At 49.5% G+C, this 24,915-nt stretch overlaps 1 protein-coding gene across 2 annotated transcripts in view; it reads right to left on the reverse strand.

Annotated features, from left to right (window-relative positions):
• The window catches only part of LOC144770577 (uncharacterized), a 56,640-nt gene extending 36,346 nt beyond the window's left edge, over window positions 1-20,294 (reverse strand). Inside the window, exon 1 of one of the 2 annotated variants that reach the window (XM_078655224.1) lies at window positions 20,029-20,294. The gene's annotated coding sequence lies outside the window, so the exon portion shown is untranslated. Of the gene's footprint in view, window positions 1-16,739; window positions 16,837-20,028 lie in introns of those variants that run through there. The other variant, XM_078655223.1, reaches the window with a different exon arrangement.
• Between the last annotated feature and the right edge of the window lie 4,621 nt (window positions 20,295-24,915).

A 24,915-nucleotide genomic window follows, 5' to 3' on the forward strand; every position in this document is an offset into this window, starting at 1 on the left:
GCGACACTGATATCGGGTGTAGGGGGTAGAGTGGGCACCAGATATCGGGTGTAGGGGGTAGAGTGGGCACCAGCCCGACTCGCTACCTCGAGACCCAGAATTGCGCCCAAAGACCAACTTCACATCTCGTTTTGCGCTCTCACAGGGAGGAGTCCGCGCTCAGATTCCGCAGTCTAGGGTGGCTGGGCCGGTGCTTTCTTTGGTCGGTGGGGGGTATGCCTTGTGTATTTAGAGCTGAGGCTATAAAGCTGGGTTGGAGCAGACAGGGACAGTCTGTCGATCGCTGTCTCCTGTAGTGCATTTATACACCAGGTGCCCCACCCAGGGGAGGTTGTTTGATACGTTTGCAGTTTTTAGTGCTCCTGGCTTGGTGAAGGGACCCCCCCCCCCCCGAGTCCAGACATGTCCCCATGTCAGATATGACACAGCTCGCATTACTGTGATAAAGGCACAGTGATTGTGTGAGGGAGCTGGACCCACCTGACCCGGGAAAGCACGGGATGCCCGCCATCTCAAATGGCGGAAGGGAAGGGCCTGGGGGATGAAACATTGCATCAGCTCACGTGCGCACCTGCTGCACTCTGCAGCCCGGGCAGGCACTGCGGGAAGGCATCTCAAGGCGCAGTCAGAGGGTGCTTTGCGAGCAGGCAGGCGTGGTGCATGGTGCAGGGGTGAGCTGGACAGGATAGGCAGAGGCATTCTGGTGCAAGCATGGTCTATTTGCAATTGATATGTGCGTACAAGCGGGTGTTGCGTAGATCTGTGAGAAGATGTGTGCAAGCGGCTAATGGCGCAGGCAGCTGTGGTGTAGCAAGGTTTCAGATAGCTATGTGTGACATTTTCATAATTTCAGTGTAATTATGAGTGACATTTCAACGATATGAGTGACACTTTCTCGGGAGCAAAATCAAGCAATGAAGAAGAGGGAAACATATAAATAGCAGAAATTACACCCACTTGAGCAATGAGAAACTCGAAGAATAGATTAAAACTGCTACAAAGCACCAGAAATGGAAGGGCACTAACTGGAGACAGACTGTGCAACACTTTAGCAAAAGTAAAACCAAGCATTGACTTTCATGCAAAGAAAAAACCATCTTAAACATGCCTCTTTGCTGAAAAACTTCTGGAATGAAAAGGTCACTAACCTAATTTATTATCAAGGACGCTTCTGATTCTCTGCAACACCACAAGGCTGGGCCTAGTGCCAATTGGCACCAGCTCCTTTACCAAAGAGTATTCCAAGATGGCTTGCACTATTAAAGCTCTACTACCTGAAACCGTATGCACAGCCCAAGGCACTGAGACCAACCACCATGAGGCAGCTCAACATCATGGCTCATTGGGTGGGAAATCTCTGCATTTCTGCCAATGTCAAGCACTGGTTTAGCTTGATGAGGGCCTTCTGTTTGTAAAGTATTCTACGTGTATTAATTACATTTCACCAATTGGAATTGGCCGTTGCCTCATTTACATTGTTCTTAGTTCACTACTACTATTTTATCTTAATCTTAAACATGTCCCATATAAATCTCAGTGAGATGAGTGATATCCTGTGGCAAGTTTCCAGGTGAGGAGTTGGTAACATAGATGGCTTGCTAAATAAGGCCAGCAAATCCTTTTAATGTTGTCCTTCTACAGGACCAAGCAGATTCAGATAGAAGCTCAGTCAGGACAATCTGACATGTTATGTTATAGAGAATTTGTATCGTGCACTAATACTCTAGAACTGGGGTCTTCAATCTGTGGGGCGCGACCCCCAGGGGGGCCGTGGTGTCATAGATAGGGGGTCGCGCATTCCCAGTGCACTTCTGCCTGGAACTGGAATCCAAAACACTTCTTTATATTCACGCCCGCGCCTTTCCCCAATGCTGTCTTTGAAAGTCCTCTGCTGTGCCCTCGCTGTAATCTGTTGCCGAACTCTGACCTCCGTTTTGGCTTGAGGACAGCTGACATATGTTGTCCCGGGGTCTGGGGTGGGGTGGAGTTGCAGGGGGAGGAAGGGGGGAGGCAGTCAGACTCGCACCTGCGCCACCAGAAAGACCAATCTTTTGAAACAAAAAGGTTTTTTCGAAGACAAAATGTGCTAATCTTAACAAAAGCGAAGGACCAGACCCCAGAGGTAAATGCACTATGTGCGAACGGAAACACTTCTCTGTGTACTTGCTTCCCTGTTAGTGTGCATGCACGGCCAGAGACGCAACTAGAGTCAAGTTTCAGGAGGGGGGGCTAATAAAACCTTCGAGGGGGTAATTATTTTAGCAATTGGTAGATTGAAGATGCAGGGGCTCTAGAAGGGGTGAAAGAAGTGAACAACAAAGCCTTGTTAACATGTAAATGGTCTTTTAAAGACCTGTGAAGTACTCGGGTGAGGCTGCAGTGAGACGGCAAAAACTGTCTGTGTGTGTGTCTGGGAAGCTGTCCCAGTCGGGGCTGACACACACGAGGGGGAGGGCGAGCTGAAGCCCTTTGAGCCAAATGGGCGTTGCGCACCTGTGCAGGGAACTTACTGTTATCAATTACCATAATCAGCTCAGTTCTCCCCGACAACTGCCTACACACCTTAAAACCCCACTGTGCACTGTCACTGTTGAAAGTTAGGCTGAAACCGTCAACATTATCGGCGCCCTCTTGCTCCCCTTGAACCTTTTTTGTGCGCGTAAACAGCCGCCATTTTGAACACCATGGCTTCCCTGCCCTTTTCTGATAACCAGCGCGTCTCTCTCCCTCTCCTAGCCTCGCTGGCATCCCCCGCACGCTGACCAACCCCCTGCTTGCACCTGCCTGGAATCATAAACCCCTCTTCAGCGCTGCTCTGCCTCAGGCCCTCATCCTGTTCCCGGTGTAACACCTCCCTTCTTCCCTTTCATGATCCCCGGCCCTTTGATGCAAACCCCCTTTTCCCCGTGTACCCGTTTGTCTTCCTCGTTCCCAGGCCACCATATGGCTCTGCGGATACTGTTTATTGCCCTCAGTACAGTAGGAAGTTTCCCCCATTAAAGGACCCTCGGGTCGATCAAAGCCCCCCGCCCTACGAGATTCGATCGAACCCCACACACTCCGTGAATCGGCGGAATATCCAGCTGCGCGATGATCATCACCTGTTGTGAACGGGGCGGGGACGTCAACTGTAACCTTGTGTGGGAACGGGCCTGAAAGGGGGGATTCTGAGGATGTCTTTCCGTACATCAAAGTATCGACGAGAATGTGTTACATGCAAGAAAGAGATAAACTTGTGTATAAGAGGCCAGGCCTCAGGGATGCAGTTAGAGCACCTCAGAACGATACCTGCTGTCTGTTTTGCCGTGTTCTCCTCCGGAGAGAATAAAAACCTTGTTTCCTGCCTTCCAGTCTCCAGCGCCTGCCTCTCCAGTAGTTTAACTTCCTTGTGGGTTCAAGAGGCGACACCGCCGGGCAATACTTAAGGATCTTATATTCTGGTTGGTAGTGTCACCCTTTTACAATTGGCGCCCAATGTGGGGCCCATCAGCGACCCGTGGATCCAGTGGGAGAGGTCCTGACGACAGAGTGAACGACTGCAACGATCGGGAACGCGTCTGTCCGATAGACCCTCGTCTGACAGCCGATCATCCGAACTTCACTGGTTCCGAACAGACCTCTCTCGAGCGATCTACGGTCCTGACTGGGAACCATCAGGAGTGCCGCGAGGATAACGGAGAAGAGAGGACGATCGGGCGCTGGATTCGGAAGACAAGAAACTGTCCATGCGGTCCGGGTAAGGTCGTGTAAACACGACAAGTTGCGAAATGATTGCTTGATTGCTTGATTGTTTTAAAAAAAAATACTAGTATTGCTCTTTTTATTTATTTGGAGATTCGCTGCCTGCAAACGGAGAAACAACGGGCTCTCTCTTTGCAAGCAGTGGAGGATAGGTAGGGCAGCAGCCGTGCTTATTTTTTCTCCCCCACTCAATAATTACTTGAAACTGAACTGTTGTTCGCAAAACTATTGTTCCCTGGAGATTCTCTGTCTGCAAACAGGGAAGAGACCACCCTTTTTGCAGATAGTGAAAAGGGTAGGTAACGCAGATCTTTGCGGACCTACTCATTCTCCCCATTGAATATTTATTGGTCTTTTTTTTGTTATTTTGATCCATGAGGTATTCACTGCCTGCAAACAACGTAGAATAGAAATATTCTGTCCGGTCTTTGCACCTAGTGATAAGATAGGCAGTGCTGACTTTTTAGTCCCTCGTTACGAGCCGTCATGTCTGTCTTCTCCCCACTGATTAGTAGCCTGTTTAGCCCGGACCGCTTATTAGAGATGGACCATCCAGCCCCACTGGAAGGCACCCCTAATAAGGACATGTTCATGAAGCATGGATTGACCGCTATAGCCTATAGTAAACTGTGGCATAAATATACGAAAAAGGGTCAAGAAAGTCAGTGGCCCCTGATAGGATCCTTCGATGATGATAAAATAAAAACGCTAGAAACTGCCCTGGGTAAAAACAAGACAACACCCACTATGCTTGACAGTTTCGGCATGTGGCGAAAAGAAACTGAACAACGTAAAAAGAAAACTGAGAGTAGGTTGGAAAAAGAGCTGCGAAAAGCAGCCCACCTAGCTGCCCAGAAACTAGAAAAAGAGATAAAGGAAAGAGAGAAAGCTAAACAGAAACTAGAAATGGAAACACCAAGCCAGTGTCCGGTTAGAACTCCCTCCATGCTCTACCCTGATTTACCCTCGAAACAACGAGCCAACGAGGATCTGCTGTTAGGTCCTCCTATCATCTACATGCCCCCTCCATATGCCCCTTCCCAACCCTTAGCGCAACACGCGCCACCCCCAGGTACAAACGAAGGTACCGCCACAGCTTCGGCCCCAATGGCCTCTGTGCTAGCCGAACCCCTTGTATTAAAAACCGCATCAACAACAACGTTAGACGACCATGAGACTCGAGGGGCTGGCCCTGCAAGAACAAGCAGACTAAACAAAGATGAGCGAGCGGGGATCGACAAAATAGCAAGGACACTGGTAGAAAGGAAGGATGATGAAGAGTACATGACGGATATGTTCAGCTCGTATACAGGGAGTCACAGACGACATTTTACCGTACGACTGTGTTATCATGTCTTGAATGCATACGAGGATCGATATCGAGACAAAGGTCCTGAGAGCCTAACGACTCTGTACCGGAAGGTCGATATCGGGGATGAGGGCGAGTGTGATGTGTCGGACCTCCTTACGCGTACGCTTGAGGTTTTCCGCCACCTCACTGAACGAGAGCCGGGAGCTAAATCCGCAACCTCCGTAGTGACCAAACCACCAACCGAGCAATCTAACACCATGATGCCGATACGAGAGGCTGCCCCTTACTGGGTCCCTCCCCGAGGTACAGGGACTCACGATGACGCAAACAACCAAGATGCGAAGGGAAGGGTAGTGTACAACTGGGTCTACCAGCCATGGGACCGGCAAGAGATACTGACATTCCGGAAATCTCTACCCGACCTACGTAAAAACCCCACTGCCTTCTATACTGAATTGGGTACAGCCCTGGGCTCAACGATTATGACCCTGGCTGACATCGACTTGTTCTTCGGGTTATGTCTACCAGCTGATGTGTGGAAGCAAATCCGGAAAGTCGACCACCTTGAGCTGTTTGGACAAACCTGGACACAACTCAATGACCTGGACAAACAACGGGGACCAGGACAAAAGCCTTTGAAATCCATTCTAGACCTTCCAGATAAAATCGTAGAGAAATTAAAAACCCTGATCCCAGAAAAGAAAGTGGACTGGTCGATAGTAACAGCCTGTCGCCAGAAACCCCAGGAGGATGTATCGGAATACTTCTCCCGGTTTGAAACGGTGTTCTCCGATTACAGCGGCCAGGACATGACCACTGCAACCGGACACCATCTGTTTGTCCAGAATTATGTTAAGGGCCTGTCATCGGAGATCTCCCAGAAACTACAGGCCAGCGAGAGTAGTTGGGCGGCCTCCAAACCTACAGCGATTCTCCAAATGGCCCAATATTACGAGCATCAGAAAAATGAAAACGATAGGGCGACAGAGAAAAAGAAGAAGGACTTAAAAGAGAGGGTGATGATTGCCAAACTGCAAGGGGTGACTATAGGACGAGACCAATATCGGGGAAACTACCAGACGAACGTCCCTAAGACTACATTCCCCCAGGACCGCACTCTGACTTCCTACAGTGGACGCACTGACCTTAGAGAGAACCAGTGCGCTTTCTGCAAAGGGACTGGCCATTGGAAATCCCAGTGCCCAGTTCTTCTGGAAATGATCAGAAACAAAGACCCCAGGGACGTAGCAAACGGACCGAGACCTAAGGGGCAACAGCGAGGGCCCCCAAATGACGCGACTAACGACAGATCAGGCAGACCAAATACGTTCGATCGACCCAGGCAGAACCAATATCAACAATCTGACTATGAAGACACCCACAACTTCGCATAGGACAGCCAAGGGCAAGGGAGGGATCCAGTCGAGCTCTATGTTGACCAGCAGGGCCCTTACGTCACTGCTAAGGTCCTGGGTACCAAGTCTCCATTTCTGGTAGACACTGGCGCAACACGTAGTGCGTTATCTAAACGACTGATTCCAAGGGCACCCTTGTCTGGCTCACTCATAACATCGACAGGTTTCGATGGAACGCCCTCCACCAACCCTTTGTCTGCACCGATTCTCTTTGACGTAGAAAACAACACCACCGACACCACGTTTTTGCTCTCCTCCAATAGCCCTGACGCCATTATGGGACTTGACTTACTGAAACACTTCCGAGCGACGATCAGGTGTTCTCAAGATGGAGTTCGAGTGTTTCTTTACGACAACCCCGTTCTGCTTAGACATTGCTCTCCCCAACACATGTTTTCCATCACCGACGCTGACGCATCCCTGCTTGACACTCTACCTCCGTATCTGTGGGCCAAAGCGGATTCGGACGTAGGGCGTATGCTAATTGACCCAGTGCACATTACTGTCCGACCAGACGCAACACTCCCAAAACTCCCACAATATCGGATATCGCCAGAGGGCGAGAAGGCATTGGTAATGATTATCCAGTCACTGATAGACGCAGGAGTGGTAGAGGAAGTGGTTAGTAACATTTGCAACAGCCCTATCTTGCCCATCATCAAGAAACAGGGAGAGGGAGATGAGAAAGCATACCGTTTTATCATCGACCTCCGAGAAATCAACAAAGTAGTGGTGCCCCAGTACCCTGTGGTCTCAGACATCACCACCATCCTGACCTTGATTCCATCTACTGCCACCACCTTTACCGTCATCGACCTCAAGAACGCATTCTTCTCCATCCCCATCCACCCAGACAGCCGATATCTCTTCGGCTTTACCCTAAAAGCCCGCTCGTATAGGTTTTGCCGAGCGCCCCAAGGCTACACGGAAAGCCCTAGCATCTACAGCCAGGCCCTCAAAAGACAACTAGACCAAGTCCAGTTACCCGACGGAGTGGTGTTGGTACAATATGTCGATGACATCCTTTTGGCAGCCGACACCACCCCTCTAGCGGTTACCGCCACCATTCAACTCTTGCACTTCCTTGCGGAAAATGGCCACAAGGTCTCCAAGAAGAAGTTGCAATTCTGCCTACCCCAGGTCACTTACCTAGGCCACCTTTTGTCCAAAGATGGAAGAAAACTCACTCCTGATCGAATCCAAACCATTCTAGATACCCCTGTCCCCAAGACCCAGAAGCAGGTTCGCTCCCTATTAGGCCTCACCTCCTTCTGCCGACAATGGTTACCAAACTTCAGCCTCGTTGTAAAACCACTGCTTTCTCTACTAAACAAAGACGTCCCTTTCCCACTCCCGTGGACCCCTGAGTGTCAAACTTCCTTCACGGAACTACGAGATGCCCTTTGTTCGGCCCCCGTCCTAGGTACCCCTGATTACAAAAAGCCCTTCTCTCTTTACACTCACGAAAGGGAGGGGTGCGCTTTATCTGTCCTGACCCAGGCCATCGGCCCTAAGCAACGACCATGCGCTTACTTCTCTGCCACTCTTGACCCTGTCGCCAGAGCCTTGCCTGCCTGCCTTCGAGCTGTAGCTGCTGCTGCAATCTCTATCCGTCAGAGTGAGGGGATTGTACTCTCGAATTCCCTCACGGTACTGGTACCCCATGCAGTCGACACCCTCCTGAACCAAACCAAGACGCAACATCTGACGAGTGCACGACTGACTTGATACGAACTGACTTTGCTTGCTCCCCATATCACCCTGAAAAGATGCACCACACTGAACCCGGCAACTCTGCTACCCTTGCCAGAGAACGATCCCAATGTGCACCCCGTGCATGACTGCGTGACTCTTACGGACGAACAAACCAGGAGTAGGGTTGATCTCAGAGACACGGCTTTCCCTGACCCCGACGGGGAGCTGTGGGTGGACGGTTCTTGCATCAAACTCTCCGACGGTACCACTTCCGCTGCCTATGCAGTCACCACGGCTCGAACCGTAGTAGAAACAGCCCGCATCACCCAGCGATCTGCCCAGGCAGCGGAACTGATTGCTTTGACACGAGCCTGCATCCTGGCGACAGGAACCACGGCGAACATTTACACCGACAGCCAGTATGCCTTCGGGGTGGTTCACCATTTTGGGCTCCTTTGGAGGGAAAGGGGATTCTTGACCTCACACGGCACACCCATTTTGCACGGGGATCTAGTCTCCGCCTTAATCGAAGCTGTCCTCCTCCCCGACAAGCTTGCCGTCATCAAATGCCAGGCACACAAGAAGGTGACAGACATTATTGGACAGGGAAATGCACTAGCCGACATCACCGCCCGAACGACAGCTGAAAATAGGACGACAACACATATGTACGTGACCAGATCACAAGCGGAAAAATGGACTGACGTTGGAAACACTATCAGGGACATTCAAACGGCTAGCACACAACATGAGTTGACTGAATGGACACGGGTGGGATTGAAAGACGATGAAGGCTGCTGGCGGACAAAAGACACGAACAAATGGTTGCTACCTGATTCATACTTAATCCCCATACTGACCATGGCACACTCCCCTGCCCACATAGGATCAGCCCCCATGATCGAACTTGTCTCCAGGGTTTGGCACAATGATAAGATCCCAGATTCCGCCAAACGCCTGGTCCAACAATGCTTAATATGCCTGCAACACAACCCCGGGAAGGGAACTGTAGTACCCCGGGGGGGGATTTGGGGTCCCAAACCACCCATTTGAAGTCCTGCAGATGGACTACATCCAGCTAGACAGATGCCAAGGCCTGAAATATGTACTTGTTGTGGTATGCGCATTTAGCAAGTGGGTGGAAGCATATCCAACCCGTGACAACACTGCTACGGCCACCGCAAAGGTTCTGTTAAAGGAGTTTTTCCCCCGTTATGGCCTCTGTCGTGTTTTATGGAGTGATAATGGCCCCCACTTCATAGCCAAAGTTATCCAGCTCATCCTAAATGGGTTGGGTATTAAACAGAAATTCCACGCAGTCTTCCACCCCCAATCTGCTGGGCTTGTCGAACGACACAATGCCACACTAAAGCTTAAACTGGCAAAAATAGTGGCTACCACGGGCCTGAAATGGCCAGACGCCCTCCCACTGGCATTGCTATCGATGCGCTCTACCCCCACCCGACATCACTTAACTCCTTATGAAGTTGTCTTCGGTCGACCCATGAGCGTCTGGTCTGCCCCGAAACCAACTTCCATTCATGACGTTCCGGACGTCCTAATGTCTGATTATCTGTACAAATTGACTGAAACTCTGTCTGTCATTCATCAGCAGGTGCAGCAGGCCATCCCCGATGCTTCCAGGGGTCCGGGTCACGCCATCCAGCCGGGGGACTTCGTGCTGATCCGGAATTTTCAGCGATCAAAGAGTTTGGAACCCCGGTGGACGGGCCCCTGGCAAGTGCTGATCACCACTCGGACCGCACTTCGAGTGGAGGGGAAGAAGCACTGGCTGCACGCCCATCACTGCAAAAAGGTCTCCCCAGCCCTGGCCACGACAGACACCGTCAACACCCAAGAAGAACTCCTGAACCAGGACCGACCATCGTTGAACTGCTATCCTGACACAGAGACACTTGAACTTTCAAAACATCCTGACCCCACTGTACCATCTCGAGAAGGGTATTTCCTGCGTCGAAAGGAGGGAGCTTCGGCTAAGTAGGCCACGGACTAGGTTAAAGGATCTCAGAACGGTGACCCAAACTACCAAGGGTTACCTGGAGAGAAACTAAACTAAGTCTGTGGTCCTGCCCACTACCGAGCACCTTGAAAACGAAGATGATGGAAGCGCCAGATAAGAAGATGATGGAAGCGCCAAATAAGAAGCCGACGGAGACAGCAGGAAATACCCACTACAGAAATCCGAGAACAGACAGACTCCATAGCTCAAAGACAATTGCACTCTTCATCGTAATCCTCCTCTGCTTTCTCCTCATGACTACACTCTGGATTATGGAAGAACACGCACCTGCTCACGAAACATTCCTAACCACTGCTCAGCCTACCACCATGAAGGAACATTATCTGATTTCGCTCTCCCCTCAACTAAGAGAGAGGCGAAAGGAGTTTTGGAATAACTCTTTCGTGCAGCTGCTCCACCAACACAATCTTGCCACCAATGCCACCAACTGCTGGATCTGTGGGTTGCTACCCCATGCCACTGGACATTCAATACCATTCATTCCTTCACCCTTCTCTGTTCACGGTTCCTGCCTTGCTTGGCTGATCCTCCTGCAAGAAAGCTATAAGGACAATACCACCTCCGGCAGAACCGTAACGCATTTCTCCCACGGGGTCCGGCGAAACAAAACGAAGATACACTTCTGCCCGCAGACCTCCAACGATTCAATCCAAATGGACATCCCGGCTAAAGAACGGATCGAAATGCAGGTGTTCAACAATCCAACCAGACCCACCTTCTCCTATCTGCGGAAACGAACGGCTGCCACTCTGACTGTGGCCTTGTCGGTCATCAACGTCACAGGCCACATGTGTGTAGAAGGACTTGGGACACAGCGCTTGCCGCTTTATCAGAACTTTGGATTCCACGGATCCACCTTCCTTTGTGTCATCCCCAAACATGTATTTCGTCTGCGGCACGAAGGCCTACACCTGGCTCCCCAAAGGCTGGGGGGGCACTTGCTACATCTCCTTCGTCCTTCCTCCGACTTATGTGGCCCCAGCGAATCACCACAGGCAAAAACGAGCCAAAGACGTTGAGCAAGCCGACTCAACCGGAGCGCAGTTCCTCGATGCCATGAAAGGACTCGTCCCCCTCTGGGGCCCGATGGCAAACAGCCGTGCCATCCGACATTTGACTCAGGCAGTCGAGACAACCATGAACATCACAGCGGGTATCTTTGCTAACAACACTGCCGAGCTCCAAGCGGTCCGTCTGGTGGCTCTTCAGAACCGCCTTGTTCTAGATGTGGTTCTGGCGGACCGTGGAGGAGCATGCCGCATTATTGGGTCCAGCTGTTGTACATGCATACCGGACAACTCACCCTCAGTGTACAAAGCCATCGAACATCTTCACAGACTCTCTTCAGAAGTCCACCAGGAACAAGAAGAATGGTCGCTTGGTGGTTGGTTCTGGGACACCGTCAAGAGCTGGGGCTGGAGACTGCTCACCATTATCCTGATTCCCGTAATTGTAATATGTGGCCTATGCTTAGGAATCCAATGTCTGCCACCTCTGTGTTCTTTATGTGCGAGTTGTATTTTTCCCAAAACTGTGGACTTTGGAAGCGAACACATGAGAGCATTGTATGATACCGAAGTTAGGAATTTGATGAAAATTGACATTGAGTAAGCAAGTTGGCTAGATATGTTGAAAAGGGAGGACTGTTGAAAGTTAGGCTGAAACCGTCAACATTATCGGCGCCCTCTTGCTCCCCTTGAACCTTTTTTGTGCGCGTAAACAGCCGCCATTTTGAACACCATGGCTTCCCTGCCCTTTTCTGATAACCAGCGCGTCTCTCTCCCTCTCCTAGCCTCGCTGGCATCCCCCGCACGCTGACCAACCCCCTGCTTGCACCTGCCTGGAATCATAAACCCCTCTTCAGCGCTGCTCTGCCCCAGGCCCTCATCCTGTTCCCGGCGTAACACCTCCCTTCTTCCCTTTCATGATCCCCGGCCCTTTGATGCAAACCCCCTTTTCCCCGTGTACCCGTTTGTCTTCCTCGTTCCCAGGCCACCATCTGGCTCTGCGGATACTGTTTATTGCCCTCAGTACAGTAGGAAGTTTCCCCCATTAAAGGACCCTCGGGTCGATCAAAGCCCCCCGCCCTACGAGATTCGATCGAACCCCACACACTCCGTGAATCGGCGGAATATCCAGCTGCGCGATGATCATCACCTGTTGTGAACGGGGCGGGGACTTCAACTGTAACCTTGTGTGGGAACGGGCCTGAAAGGGGGGAATCTGAGGATGTCTTTCCGTACATCAAAGTATCGACGAGAATGTGTTACATGCAATAAAGAGATAAACTTGTGTATAAGAGGCCAGGCCTCAGGGATGCAGTTAGAGCACCTCAGAACGATACCTGCTGTCTGTTTTGCCGTGTTCTCCTCCGGAGAGAATAAAAACCTTGTTTCCTGCCTTCCAGTCTCCAGCGCCTGCCTCTCCAGTAGTTTAACTTCCTTGTGGGTTCAAGAGGCGACACCGCCGGGCAATACTTAAGGATCTTATATTCTGGTTGGTAGTGTCACCCTTTTACATCGTGGCATCTACCAAGCCAGTTACATTTGGTAAATAGCACGAGTTTCATTTACTGATGTCTGTTATTCAACTTATATTGCAATGTTATCCCACATGCTTCTCAATCTGACACTTCAATCTGAGCTTTATAGTTCACTGGGGTAGGCAATCACATTCCCACCTGCGCCACCGGAAAGAACAATCTTTTAAAACAAAAAAGTTTTTTGAACACAAAACTAGCCATTCTTAACAAAACTCAGTCATGTGTTATCATTGAGTATTCAACATATGAAGAAGCGGGGAATCCAACCAGAGGCGTCACATGTTGTGTGCTATGGGTGTGCCTTTTATTTTCTTCCCGAGGCAGGGTTGGGCCAGTGCGGCTGTGGTGAAGGCTGCAGGTGCTCTTCCCCCTTTAGAAACGGCACTGCCATCATGCAGCTGACAGAAGGGAAGTGTGCTTGGTTGGGCCAGAGGAGGGTTTGAAGGGGGGATAACACTGTAGGGATGAAGGAGAGGGGCTGTGTGATTATTAGGTATTGAAAAACAGGGCCAGACATACTTTAACCCATTGGCTGCTGCCGTCAGCCATTGACCGACGGCAGCACTACCTCGCTGGTGCTGCCGTCGGCCAATGGCCGACGCGACCGCGCCCGTTTTTTAAAACGGCCGCACTGCCGCAAAAAAGCGAAAGCAGCCAACGGGTTAACTGACGGGAGATGGGGGTATGTGAGGTCGATTGGGAGCCAAGGAGAGAGGTGTGGCGCTAGAGGTGAGAGGCATGATGCAGGTGTGAGCGGGGACTGGAGAGAAGGGGTGGATGATGTCAGAGAAGTGAGGAGAGGCAAGGTGAGAGACGTGGGTGGGGTGAGAGGGGAAGAGGTGAGAGGTGAGGAGAGATGAGGGTGAGAGGAGACGGGATGGGAGAAGACAGATGAGAGAAGACAGAGGAGAGACGTGAGGAGGGCAGCAAGGGAGTCAGAGAATTCAATTTGAGAGGTCAGGGATGAAGAGAAATATGAAGTGGCAAAGGAATTGCGGAAACACAAGAGGAGAGGTAAGTGTCAGAGAAAAGTGAAGGCAGAGGGGAGAGCTACCATTAAAGGGTGAGAGAAGATAGCTGAGAGGTGATCCATGAGGTATAAAGAGAATTTGTTGTGACGTGGGTGAGGGAGAGCAGCGAAAGGGGAATAGGGGGAGTACTGGGGTGGGTGCTGAGGTAACAGGAGAGAAGAACGTCAGTTCAAGAAGGTGTGGAAGAACAAAGGAGAGATGGAAACGATGAATGGCAGGACTGGAGAAGTGTAAGATACAAATAGATAGGACACAAATTCGAAGGGAGGGACTTGAGGTGAATGAGAAGTGATAAGGGTTGAGAGAGGAGACGGGCCAGGGAGGCCATGAGATAAATAGGTGAGACTGTTAGAGAAGAGAGATGATTAAAGGTGCAGTGAGAGGTTGAATGGGGAGAGTTCAGAAGTTGTAAAAAGGGGTGAAAGAAAATGGCTTGCAAAGGGAGAGAGGGATAAAGGGGACGGGGTGGGAGGAAAGATGTGTGTGTGACTGCTTAACTCTGCACAAGACCGCCAGGGTGTTAAGGGACCTGTGCTGCTCCCAGCCAGGGCCAGGTGAGCTTCTAATGTGGCAACACTGTAGAGTGGAAAGCCCTTCACAAAGGATGACTAGACATCTTTCTGTTGTTTATTGCTGTACTATGGTTATAAACTGGTACTGATGAGGTGAAATCTTTGCTTAGTGTTACCCTTTAAAAAAAATGTCAAAATAATGAAGCAATACTATCCCAAAATATGCTGCATCACATAGCATTATTTAAATTTTCTTACCACACAACTCAATCAACCCTCCTGCATAATTTAGCTCTCCCCTGTCTCATAATTCCAGTAGCCCTGCCTTTAGGGCAGGCTGGCAGTACCCAAAGGGATGGCCAATCAGGTCAGTGTGTGGACGTTTTTATTTTTTTGCTGCTTAGTCGCCTGTTGATTGGTCTGGTGAACTTTTTTACTGTTAATTTCTGTGCTATGACCACAAATATTGTCTGCAGCAAGCACAAATGCATGCAGTTTCCCATTCCTTGCAAAACACTTATAGAGCTCGCCCTATACAAGTTTAAAACTGCCACATAATTCGGTCCTCCCTTGCCTTATAATTCCAGTAGCCCTGCCTACAGGACAGTCTGGCAGTGCCCAAGGGGGCGGCCAGGCAGGTCAGTGTGTGGGCTTTTTGTGGTTGCTTGCTGGCCTGGTTTATGGTCTGGTGGACTCCTTTTTACTGTTGATTTGTCACCCACAAACCTTTGACATGCTAATCACTGTTAAATAATATTTCCCCACTGTAAAAATGATTTTCTGTGAGAACTGGGGGCGTGTATAGTTATCGATAATGAGGAGTACCAAGATCTAGAAATGTTTGTCAGGATGGGGTCCTTACGTTTAAAAATGTTGACGGGGGTCTCGTCATCCAAAAGTTTGAAGACCTCTGCTCTAGAGTGTCCTGGCGCAGGAGTGAGCTGGGGTAGAGGAAGGAGTCAATTAGACGGTCTGGCTAAACAGATGTGTTTTTAAGTGTTTTTAAAAAGTTGAAAATCTTGAATAAGCTGAAGGTCGGTAGGGAGCGACTTCCAGGCCGCTGCAGCTTAGACAGAAAGTGACTGGCCACCCATACGAGCTCTGCGGAATGAGAATAGAAAGCATTTACTGGTGAGGCAAGAGAAAGCTGGATGTTCTGCACGAAAGCACTTCTAAAGTCTTGGACCGCCACACTCATGAGGTTATTATTAAAAATCTTGACCCTAGAATAAGCCATGATCTCGACGTCAAGCGTTGTTCCCAGTTATCACAGTATTTATTTATTTATTTATAAAGTTTTATATAGCGCAAACAAGATCCCGAAGGATATACAGACATTTTACAGATACTATAGAATATAAGAGTCAGCAAGGATACTTACGATTTACATTAGAACACAGGGTATGATGCTGTATCACTCTAATGAGGTTAGGGATTTTACCATTAAAAATTCTTACCAAGAACTGGAACAATTCCAACAATATCACAGGTTTATGTGTTATCTATAATGGAGGTGTGCAAGATATATCTCATGTATTGTTAGCTTGCCCAAAAATAACCTTTGTAGAGGTCAGATGTTGCAGTTTAAACCTATTTGTCTCAAATATATAGATATATATCTACTGTACAAGGCTTAATAACATTTTTTAGATCGCCACCAAATAGGTCTGCCATAATTTGTTTACATTATAAAGTCTTTTTTTTAAATATTTGAAATAAGATAAGTTGTAATTGGCTTTATAAAGGAAATGTAAAATTTATTTTTATTCTTTTGTTGACCTCAGTAGAAGTTTAAATCAAATAAAATCAAACTTGAACTTGGACGTTCTGATACCTAACCCACGTACAGTTCAATTCTTTTTTTAAATAGCTACGCAAAATGTATTGATGCACCAGGGCCAACCGAAAATTAGCTTGAGCACTTTTTTGCTTTTTACATTTCTTTTTATATAACTTGAACTCGATACTAAGGTATTGGAGCGCTTTACACGAGCACCAGTTACATTACACAAGGAAACATTCATTTGTGTGTTTTTCTTCCAAGCCACTTTATATTGGAATCCAACGTTCTCATAAAGGGGATTGATATCTGACGCATCTTGTAAGTGTAAAAGAGGACTTAGCATAGTCTTCATAAATGTGTACTTTCACATATCCCCTTTAAAAGAACAAGTATGGAAAACAGACAAAAATGACTCCCACGTTTTCCAGGACCTGCCACGCATGAGATTATCACCTAATTCATGCAGTTTACTTTGCTGTCTGCAGTTCTTTTTTCTAATGGATTGGAAAACGGAACTACAAGTCTTGCATGCAAAGAAAAGATGGTTGGAACTGTGAAATTTGAAAGTTCCAACATCCGCAGCTGATTACTATCTAGACGTGAAGTGAGGCGGAAAAGCGCACGTATCCCCAGCACCCGCGCACCAACTACCAACTGATTCAACTACCTTTAAACCCTTCAATTTGTTGTTTACAGAAGCCAGACTCCCTGTTCCTGCCACACTGTCTTGAATGTGACTAGCCTCCATGATCATCTGAATACTGGGCTGCACGTGGAGGCCGCGCCTTGGCACCGAACCTGACAGCTTCCTGCTTCTGTCTGTCAGTCTGCCTCTGGCCAATCAGGGCACCGCACGCATCGGTCACGGTGGGTCAAACGCCTTTCCAGAACAACAGACAAGAGGCTAGGCGCCGCCTCCCGGAACCACGAGGGGCTGCTCGCACGCACTGTCTGCTGGATCAGATTCATTTGTTTGACAAGAACAGAACATTGTGACACGTCACGTGCTCGGTTCCTTATCATTGGGTGATGATATTCGCCAATCGGGCACCAGCGCAGAGTTCGTTTGATCTGTAAGTGTATCTTAGCAAGTACAGTAACACTCTACAAGCAGACAGGCGTACATCAGCGCGCTGCTTGACGCTGTGCCGCTAAGCTCCTAGAGCACGTCTCAGGTGGTCTATAATTGCGTTACTAATGCATTTTAGTGTGGTGAAGCGGACACCTGCACCAGATGCGTTAGTCTAACGCCTGATGCGTGGTGGCACAGTCAGCCTTGGTTTTCAACAGGCAGTAATTATGCAAGAGTCTGTGGCCTAGCCATGCAGTGGATGCAGACCGATTTGAAACAAGCGGTCAATGTACAGAAATTCACGTGGTGGCAAATATCCTAATTGCTCTGTGCAATCAGTCATGGCTCAGTATTTTGCAAACAAGTGCCCTATTTGCATTTATGGCACAGGCACATACCAGCAGGCAGCAATTTTGAATCAGGAATGCATATGATGAGTGCAGACACGTGTGATGAAGCTACTAGCATTCCCAGTGCCCTGAAACCCTCACGGGTGATTTGTTGGGCTTTACAAATCTTAGTTGATTGATTGAAAGATGCAGTGCAGGCTTACCGCATGAAACAGGCAGCAGATCTGTGTGCTGTGTGTTTACTCTGTTGTGCAACCTACAGGTGTGCACCGGTACACGCAGCTGTGGTGCAGACAGCCGTGGGCAGGGCGCGGTGCAGGAGTGAATAACATTTCTGTATGTCACTACTTTAAAGGGTAGTCCAGCGCTGATGCCCCTCCTGACAGGGTGAGGGGTGGATATCTGCAGGGTCACCAGTTACGGCAGAGAGGGGCAGGGCAGAGCATGGCACCATGTAAAGTTTTCTGGTGGATCTGCTGTTAGGGGGGCTGGGCTAGGATCTTCTTTAAACAGCATTTGTCAGTACTCACCGATACTGAGTATCAGCACTTCTTAGATTTATCACTCTGAGTACCTGCACTTCTCTAGTGCCGAGAAGAGTACTGGTACTCATGAAAAGGTAGGCTTATTGGCTCTGAGTGCTGGTGAGCAGGAGTCGAACGTGTCTCTGGCAGCCAAGGTGCTGCTTCTGTAGCCCCGATCTGAGCCCAAGCTGAGCTATTCTGCAGGGCTCATTTGAATAATGTCCGGGTGCTCACCATCACGCTGCATTTGACAGAGCAGGGTCCATTCAGGGCCTGTGCTGTTAATCACATTCAGGCTATCCTGTGCATTTGTGCAAACACAGGATTCATGGCAGTCCCCTGGCAGTGGCAATCAGGCTATAGCCAGTCCGCCCCTGGTTGCAATTAAAAAAAGCCATGGTGGGTGAAGAGTATAACATGGCTTTTATCATACCCGAGTCATTTGTGTGTCTGCTTATGTTTGTATGTTTGTCTGCATTTGTATGCCTGTTTTTTGTAAGAAAAAAAGTGAGAGAAAGAGAGAGAGAATTAAAACACCCTCAGGAGGTATTTTAAAGAAAATGGGTGGCCCTTTGTATGTACATGTCTGCTTGGTGATAAAGATTCATAAATAACGTAGTAGGGAGGATGGGTGGGTGAGTGAGTGAGTGGATAGAGGAGTGAGCAAGGGTGGATGTATAGATGGATGGATGAGTGAAAGCATGGATTGATGGGTGAAAGAAAGAGGGTGGATGATTGGATGAAAGGGCGGATGATGGGTGGATAAGTGAAATATTGGATGAAGGAATGATAGGGAGGGAGGGAGAATGGATGAAAGGGTAGATGATGGATGAGTGAAAGGAGAGGTTGAGTGAAGGGTGGATGAAATGAAAAAGTGGATGGGATGAAGGAGTAAAGGGTTGATGGATAGATGAGTGAAAGGATTGAGGGATGAGCAAGAGGGTGGATAAAGAGATGAGTGAAAGGATGAATGGATAGGATTGGAGATGGATGGATAGATAGGTTTGGATATGAAGGGCGGATTGACGAAAAACTGAATGATGGATGAAAGACTGAATAGAGGACAGAATGTAACGGTTAAATGGTGGACATCAGCAGGTAAATAGTAGGATGAATGGATAGATTGATGGCAGAGACAAGAGATGCCTTCTGGGGAGGTTCATGATGATTTGCTTCGTGCCATAACAACGTTGGTTCGAAGTGGGGGTATTTTCAGTTTCTTCCAACTCACATGCTCAAAAATGTATAGTATTGTGCCAAACAACAGCCATTAACAGTATGGCATTACGAAGGTGCAACCATTGCAAAAAAAGGAAATGTTAACATATTATCACATTTCGCTTTCATTTTTGTAATAAGTTAACCTGGTTTGTTAATATAAACACATTTCTCATGTGTTTTGGTATGTGCTGCAACTAATATAGAAGTCATTAAGTATCATCACCTTGCCCGTAGCCCCACCCCTAGCCCCGCCCCCTCACTGCACCTCTAGCTCATTTTAATGAGTACCTGCACTTATTTTTTCCCATTTAAAGCACTGCCTAACAGTGAAGGAAAAGCAGGGCTGCACGGAGATGCCCCTTTAGGGTGGTGTGTGAAAGGGGGGCACAGTTAAAGATGATGTTGCACGACAATCTCTCACATACAGGTATTTCAGACCCCCAGCAGCAAACTGAGACCATAGTTGAGACAATAAACTGCCCAAGATCACACAGCGAGATAGTACTGGAATACACATTTTCCATCTGTGCCTGTCTAACGTCTCTATCAGCCCATTTCGAGTTGTGTCATTACAACACTCTCCCTTTCCGCGAACGAGTACACTATGCCCTCCCAAAAGCTCTGTCTGTAACCTTCCCTGCATTGACACCCCATCCCCCAAAACATGGCTGAAATACAGGGTTTCTCCAACGTACGTGCCTGCCAGTGGGCCCCAAGTACAGTGTGTGCCCTGTGAGGGCAGAGCTGGCACAGAGCGGTGGGCAGGCATGTAGGCAGTGCCTCACTCACCTGTGTGTGCCAAGCACCGGTCACCACCTCTTAGAACTCTCCTCTGCCGTTCTGCTGGGGTCTCTCTGTTGCGGCTGAGTTCCTGGACTTTCTCTGACCTCCTTTGGCCTCCTAGGGTTTGTAGGAGTCTCCTGTGGGGTCTGTGCCGCTGCCAGGAGACCTGTGTCACTCTCCGGGTATTATGCGACTCTCAGGGGTCGGTGCCACTTTTTGCTGCTCTGCCCTCTCTCTGTCCGGTGCCACTCTCAGGTGATGCTGTCTGCCCTGTGCACTGAGATCTGTGGGTGTCTGGTTCATCTGTGGTTGCCCGGCTCCTTTTATGGGTCATCAGCAGGGAGGTGCGAGTAGGGGCGTGTGATGACGTCTGCCAGAGGATCTCAAACACTCACACACAAGCAAAGAAAGGGCAGACTCACTCGAACGAGTGGGCATCCGCTTGTGTAGACCACCTGACCCCGGCTGCAGGACACCCGAAGACCCTACCGTCTGGAAACACCTCCTGGCCCTGACTGGTAGCGCCGAGAGCTGAAGAGTGCTGCTAGCACACGTGCAACTCTGCATGCCTCCTGTCTCAGAGAACAGCAGACTCCAGGTCACATGCACGTGTGCCTTACCCTCTATTATATGTCTTCTGCAAGTCTTTCATAATTTTAGATACCACAGTTTCTCCATATAGGACATAAATCTTAAAATAAGCATAGGAAATGCATTCAGTCTCGCATTTGCTTGAGTTAGAGCTATTGGCATTTTTTTGCAGTTTTATATAGCACAAACTCAACCTGAAGGTATCAGAGCGCTTTACATGAGCACCAGCTGTATTTCAGACACATTCATTTTCAGGCATGGGGAGATTAAGTGATTTGCCCAGAATCACAGGATGTTTGAGCCTCTGGCCAGACTGGAACCATCCCCAGCTTCAAAGTCAGCGGCCCTAGCCGTTAAGCCACACCCTCTCCCCTGATGGCAATGTTTTTTACTTATGTGTTAAGGAGTGTATGTATGTGTTGTGTAGTGGAAGTATGTGGGCTGGATTGGATTAGTTGTGTAATTGTGTGGCGTGGAATTGTGTGGAGTGGAGTGGATTTGTGTTGTGGAATTATGTGTCATGGTGTGCTATGGAATTATGTGGATAGTAATTTTGTGGTATTAAGTGCACTGGAATTATGTGGAGTGGGATTCTGTGTTATAGAGTGTAATCATGTGGAATGGTATTTTGTGTTTTGGAGTGGTAGGTAGTGGAGTTTAATTATATGGTGAGCAGTTGAATTTCGTGGGGTGGATTTGATGTATGTGTTGTGTAATTGTGTTGTTGAGTTGTATTATGTGGTTTGGTGTCAAATTGTTTGGAATTGGAAATGTGTTGAGTTGAATTATGTAGCATTGTACTGTGTGGACTGCTATGCCTTTTTGGTGATGAAAAAAACCAAATAGGTTGGAGCTAAGCTCCAGATCTGTGTGTTTGGTTGTTTAAAACAAGTGGATGTATGTGGTGTGTATTGGATTTATGTGGGTTGGGTTGGAATTGTTAATTGTGGCATGGTGTGCCATGGAATTGTGTGGGGTGGAGTCAGTGGCGTAATGAAACTTGAGAGGGCCCCCCATCAAACTACATGGAGGGGGCCCCCTCCCATTCTCCGTGCCAGTCTAGAGCTCTCAGGCCAGCGACCCGCCATACTGCAGGGGATGCGGGGCTATTGTTACGCCACTGTCACCAATCCAGCCGTTATTAGTAACACTGGATGGTGGAGTTAAAGGTTGGGCTTAGTCTGCCCGCAGGTTATCATAGGTGGTGGTCCATTCATTACAGGGTCCCTGCCATCAGTAGACGGGGTAGTTTGCCCAATTTTAGGTGGGTTTCCTGATGCAGACTCCTGTCATGATATACAACATCTGACCCACTCATCGTTCAGTTTTGACAAAAGTGCATCCACTGCTCCTTCTCGTTTCCTTTTCAAAACATTAGACAAAGCGACAATGCAGTATTTCAAAAGCAGATGTAACTACAAAGAGCACATTTTGATAATACATTTTTATTAGTAGACAATAGCAATCATAAGAGGCATTGCATAGCTTCATACACACTGTGACCCCAATTCCATCACAGTCTCTCTCTCTCTCTCTCTCTCTCTCTCTCTCTCTCTCTCTCTCTCTCTCTCTCTCTCTCAGTGAGTCAGTCTCTCATTGAGTCAGTCTCTCTCTCTCCACTCTCTCTCCACTCTCTCTCTCTCCACTCTCTCTCCACTCTCTCTCCACTCTCTCTCTTTCCACTCTCTCTCCACTCACTCTCCCTCCACTCTCTCTCCACTCTCTCTACACTCCACTCTCTCTCTCTCTCTACTCTCTCTCCACTCTCTCTCTCTCCAATCTCTCCACTCTCCACTCTTTTTCTCCACTCTCTCTCTCCACTCTCTCTCCACTCTCTCTCTCCACTCTCTCTCTCCACTCTCTCTCTCCACTGTCTCTCTCCACTCTCTCTCTCTCCCTCTCTCTCCACTCTCTCTCTCCACTGTCTCTCCATGCTCTCTCCACTGTCTATCTCCACTCTCTCTCCACTCTCTCTCTCTCTACTCTCTCTCCACTCCCACTCTCTCTCCACTCTCTCTACTATCTCTCTACTCTCTCTCTACTCTCTCCCCACTCTCTCTCCACTCTCTCTCCACTCTCTCTCCACTCTCTCTCTCCATTCTCTCTCCACTCTCTCTCCACTCTCTATCTCTACCCTCTCCCCACTCTCTCTCTGCTCTCTCCCTCCACTCTCTCTCTGCTCTCGCTCCACTCTCTCTCCACTCTCTCTACTCTCTCTCGCTCCACTCTCTTTCTCCACTCTCTCCACTGTCTCCCTCCACTCTCTCTCCAGTCTCTCTCCACCCTCTCTCTACTCTCTCTCTCTCCACTGTCTCGCTCCACTCTCGCTCCACTCTCTCTCTCTCTCCACTCTCTCTCCACTCTCTCTACTCTCTCTCTACTCTCTCTCTACTCTCTCCCCACTCTCTCTCCACTCTCTCTCCACTCTCTCTCTCCACTCTCTCTCTCCATTCTCTCTCCACTCTCTATCTCTACCCTCTCCCCACTCTCTCTTTGCTCTCTCCCTCCACTCTCTCTCTGCTCTCGCTCCACTCTCTCTCCACTCTCTCTACTCTCTCTCGCTCCACTCTCTTTCTCCACTCTCTCCACTGTCTCCCTCCACTCTCTCTCCAGTCTCTCTCCACCCTCTCTCTACTCTCTCTCTCTCCACTGTCTCGCTCCACTCTCGCTCCACTCTCTCTCACGCTCCTCTCTCACTCTACACTCGTCCCCCTCTCTCCACTCTCTCTCTCACTCCACTCTCTCTCTCACTCCACTCTCGCCCACTCTCTCTCACAAAGCAGTGTGCGTTGCCATGGGCGTCTGCAGAAATGTTTCCGGGGGGTGGGGGGGCAAATTTTTAACTTCATCTCCATCCCCCTTGCACTCTTCTCCCCTCTGCCTTACACCCTTCTCGCCCTCCCCCTTGCACCCTTCTCCCCCCCCATTGCACCCTTCTCCCCCTCCGCCTTGCACCCTTTTCTACCTTGCATCATTCTCCCCTCTGCCTTGCACCTTTCTCCCCTCTGCTTTGCACCCTTCTCCCCTCTGCCTTGCACCCTTCTCCTCTCTGCCTTGCACCCTTCTCCCCTCTGCCTTGCACCATCTCCTCTCTGCCTTGCACCCTTCTCCTCTCTGCCTTGCACCCTTCTCCTCCCTGCCTTGCACCCTTCTCCCATCCGCCTTGCACCCATCTCCTCTCTACCTTGCACCATTCTCCCCTCTGCCTTGCACCCTTCTCGGCCCCCCCTTCATCACCATCCCCCTTGCACCCTTCTCCCCTCTGCCTTACACCCTTCTCGCCCTCCCCCTTGCACCCTTCTCCCCCTCCCCCTTGCACCCTTCTCCCTCTCCGCCTTGCACCCTTTTCTACCTTGCATCATTCTCCCCTCTGCCTTGCACCATTCTCCCCTCTGCCTTGCACCCTTCTACCCTCTGCCTTGCACCCTTCTCCCCTCTGCCTTGCACCCTTCTCCCCTCTGCCTTGCACTCTTCTCCCCTTTGCCTTGCACCCTTCTCCTCTCTGCCTTGCACCCTTCCCCCCTCTGCCTTGCACCCTTCTCCTCTCTGCCTTTCACCCTTCTCCCATCCGCCTTGCACCCATCTCCTCTCTACCTTGCACCCTTCTCCTCTCTACCTTGCACCATTCTCCCCTCTGCCTTGCACCATTCTTGGCCCCTCCTTCCCCCCACCTCCCCTGCGGACGCCCACATGCTGTGTTCTAACAAGAGTGCTTACCTGAGGGCACCATTTTGCTGCCTCATCCCTTCTCATATGAGCTTTGCCCTGGAGAATGCTGTCTCTGGGGCCTCCACCCCCATCCTTTGGGCGGGCTCTGACATAAGAGAAACAATATAAGTTGATACATTGTTTCTCTTCAGTCAGCGGGAGGGGTTCAGAGCAGGCTGCAGCCTGCACCTGCTTTAGAGGGGGAGAGCCTTGTTTTAGAGCAAAGCAAGCCTCTCTCACAGCGCTCACCGAAGAGCTGAGGGGGCCGGAGCCCCCTTCATTTACTGAAGAGAGTGGGGCCGCCCGTACCACGGGGGCTCCCAGGGCGTTTGTTATGCCCCCGCTCCTACGGTACTCCTGTAGTATTCTTGTAGTACTCCTGTATTACTCCTGTAATACTCCTGTAGAACTCTGGTGGAACTCCGATAGTACACCTGTAGTACTCCTATAGAACTCCTGCGCTACTCCTGTAGTATGCCTGTAGAACTCCTGTAGTATGCCGTAGTATTCCTGTAGAACTCCAGTGGTACTCCGGTAGTACACCTGTAGTACTCCTATAGAACTCCTGTAGAACTCCTGTAATTCCCCTATAGT

This window comes from Lissotriton helveticus, chromosome 7, assembly GCF_964261635.1.
Source record: "Lissotriton helveticus chromosome 7, aLisHel1.1, whole genome shotgun sequence".
Lineage (NCBI taxonomy): Eukaryota > Metazoa > Chordata > Amphibia > Caudata > Salamandridae > Lissotriton > Lissotriton helveticus.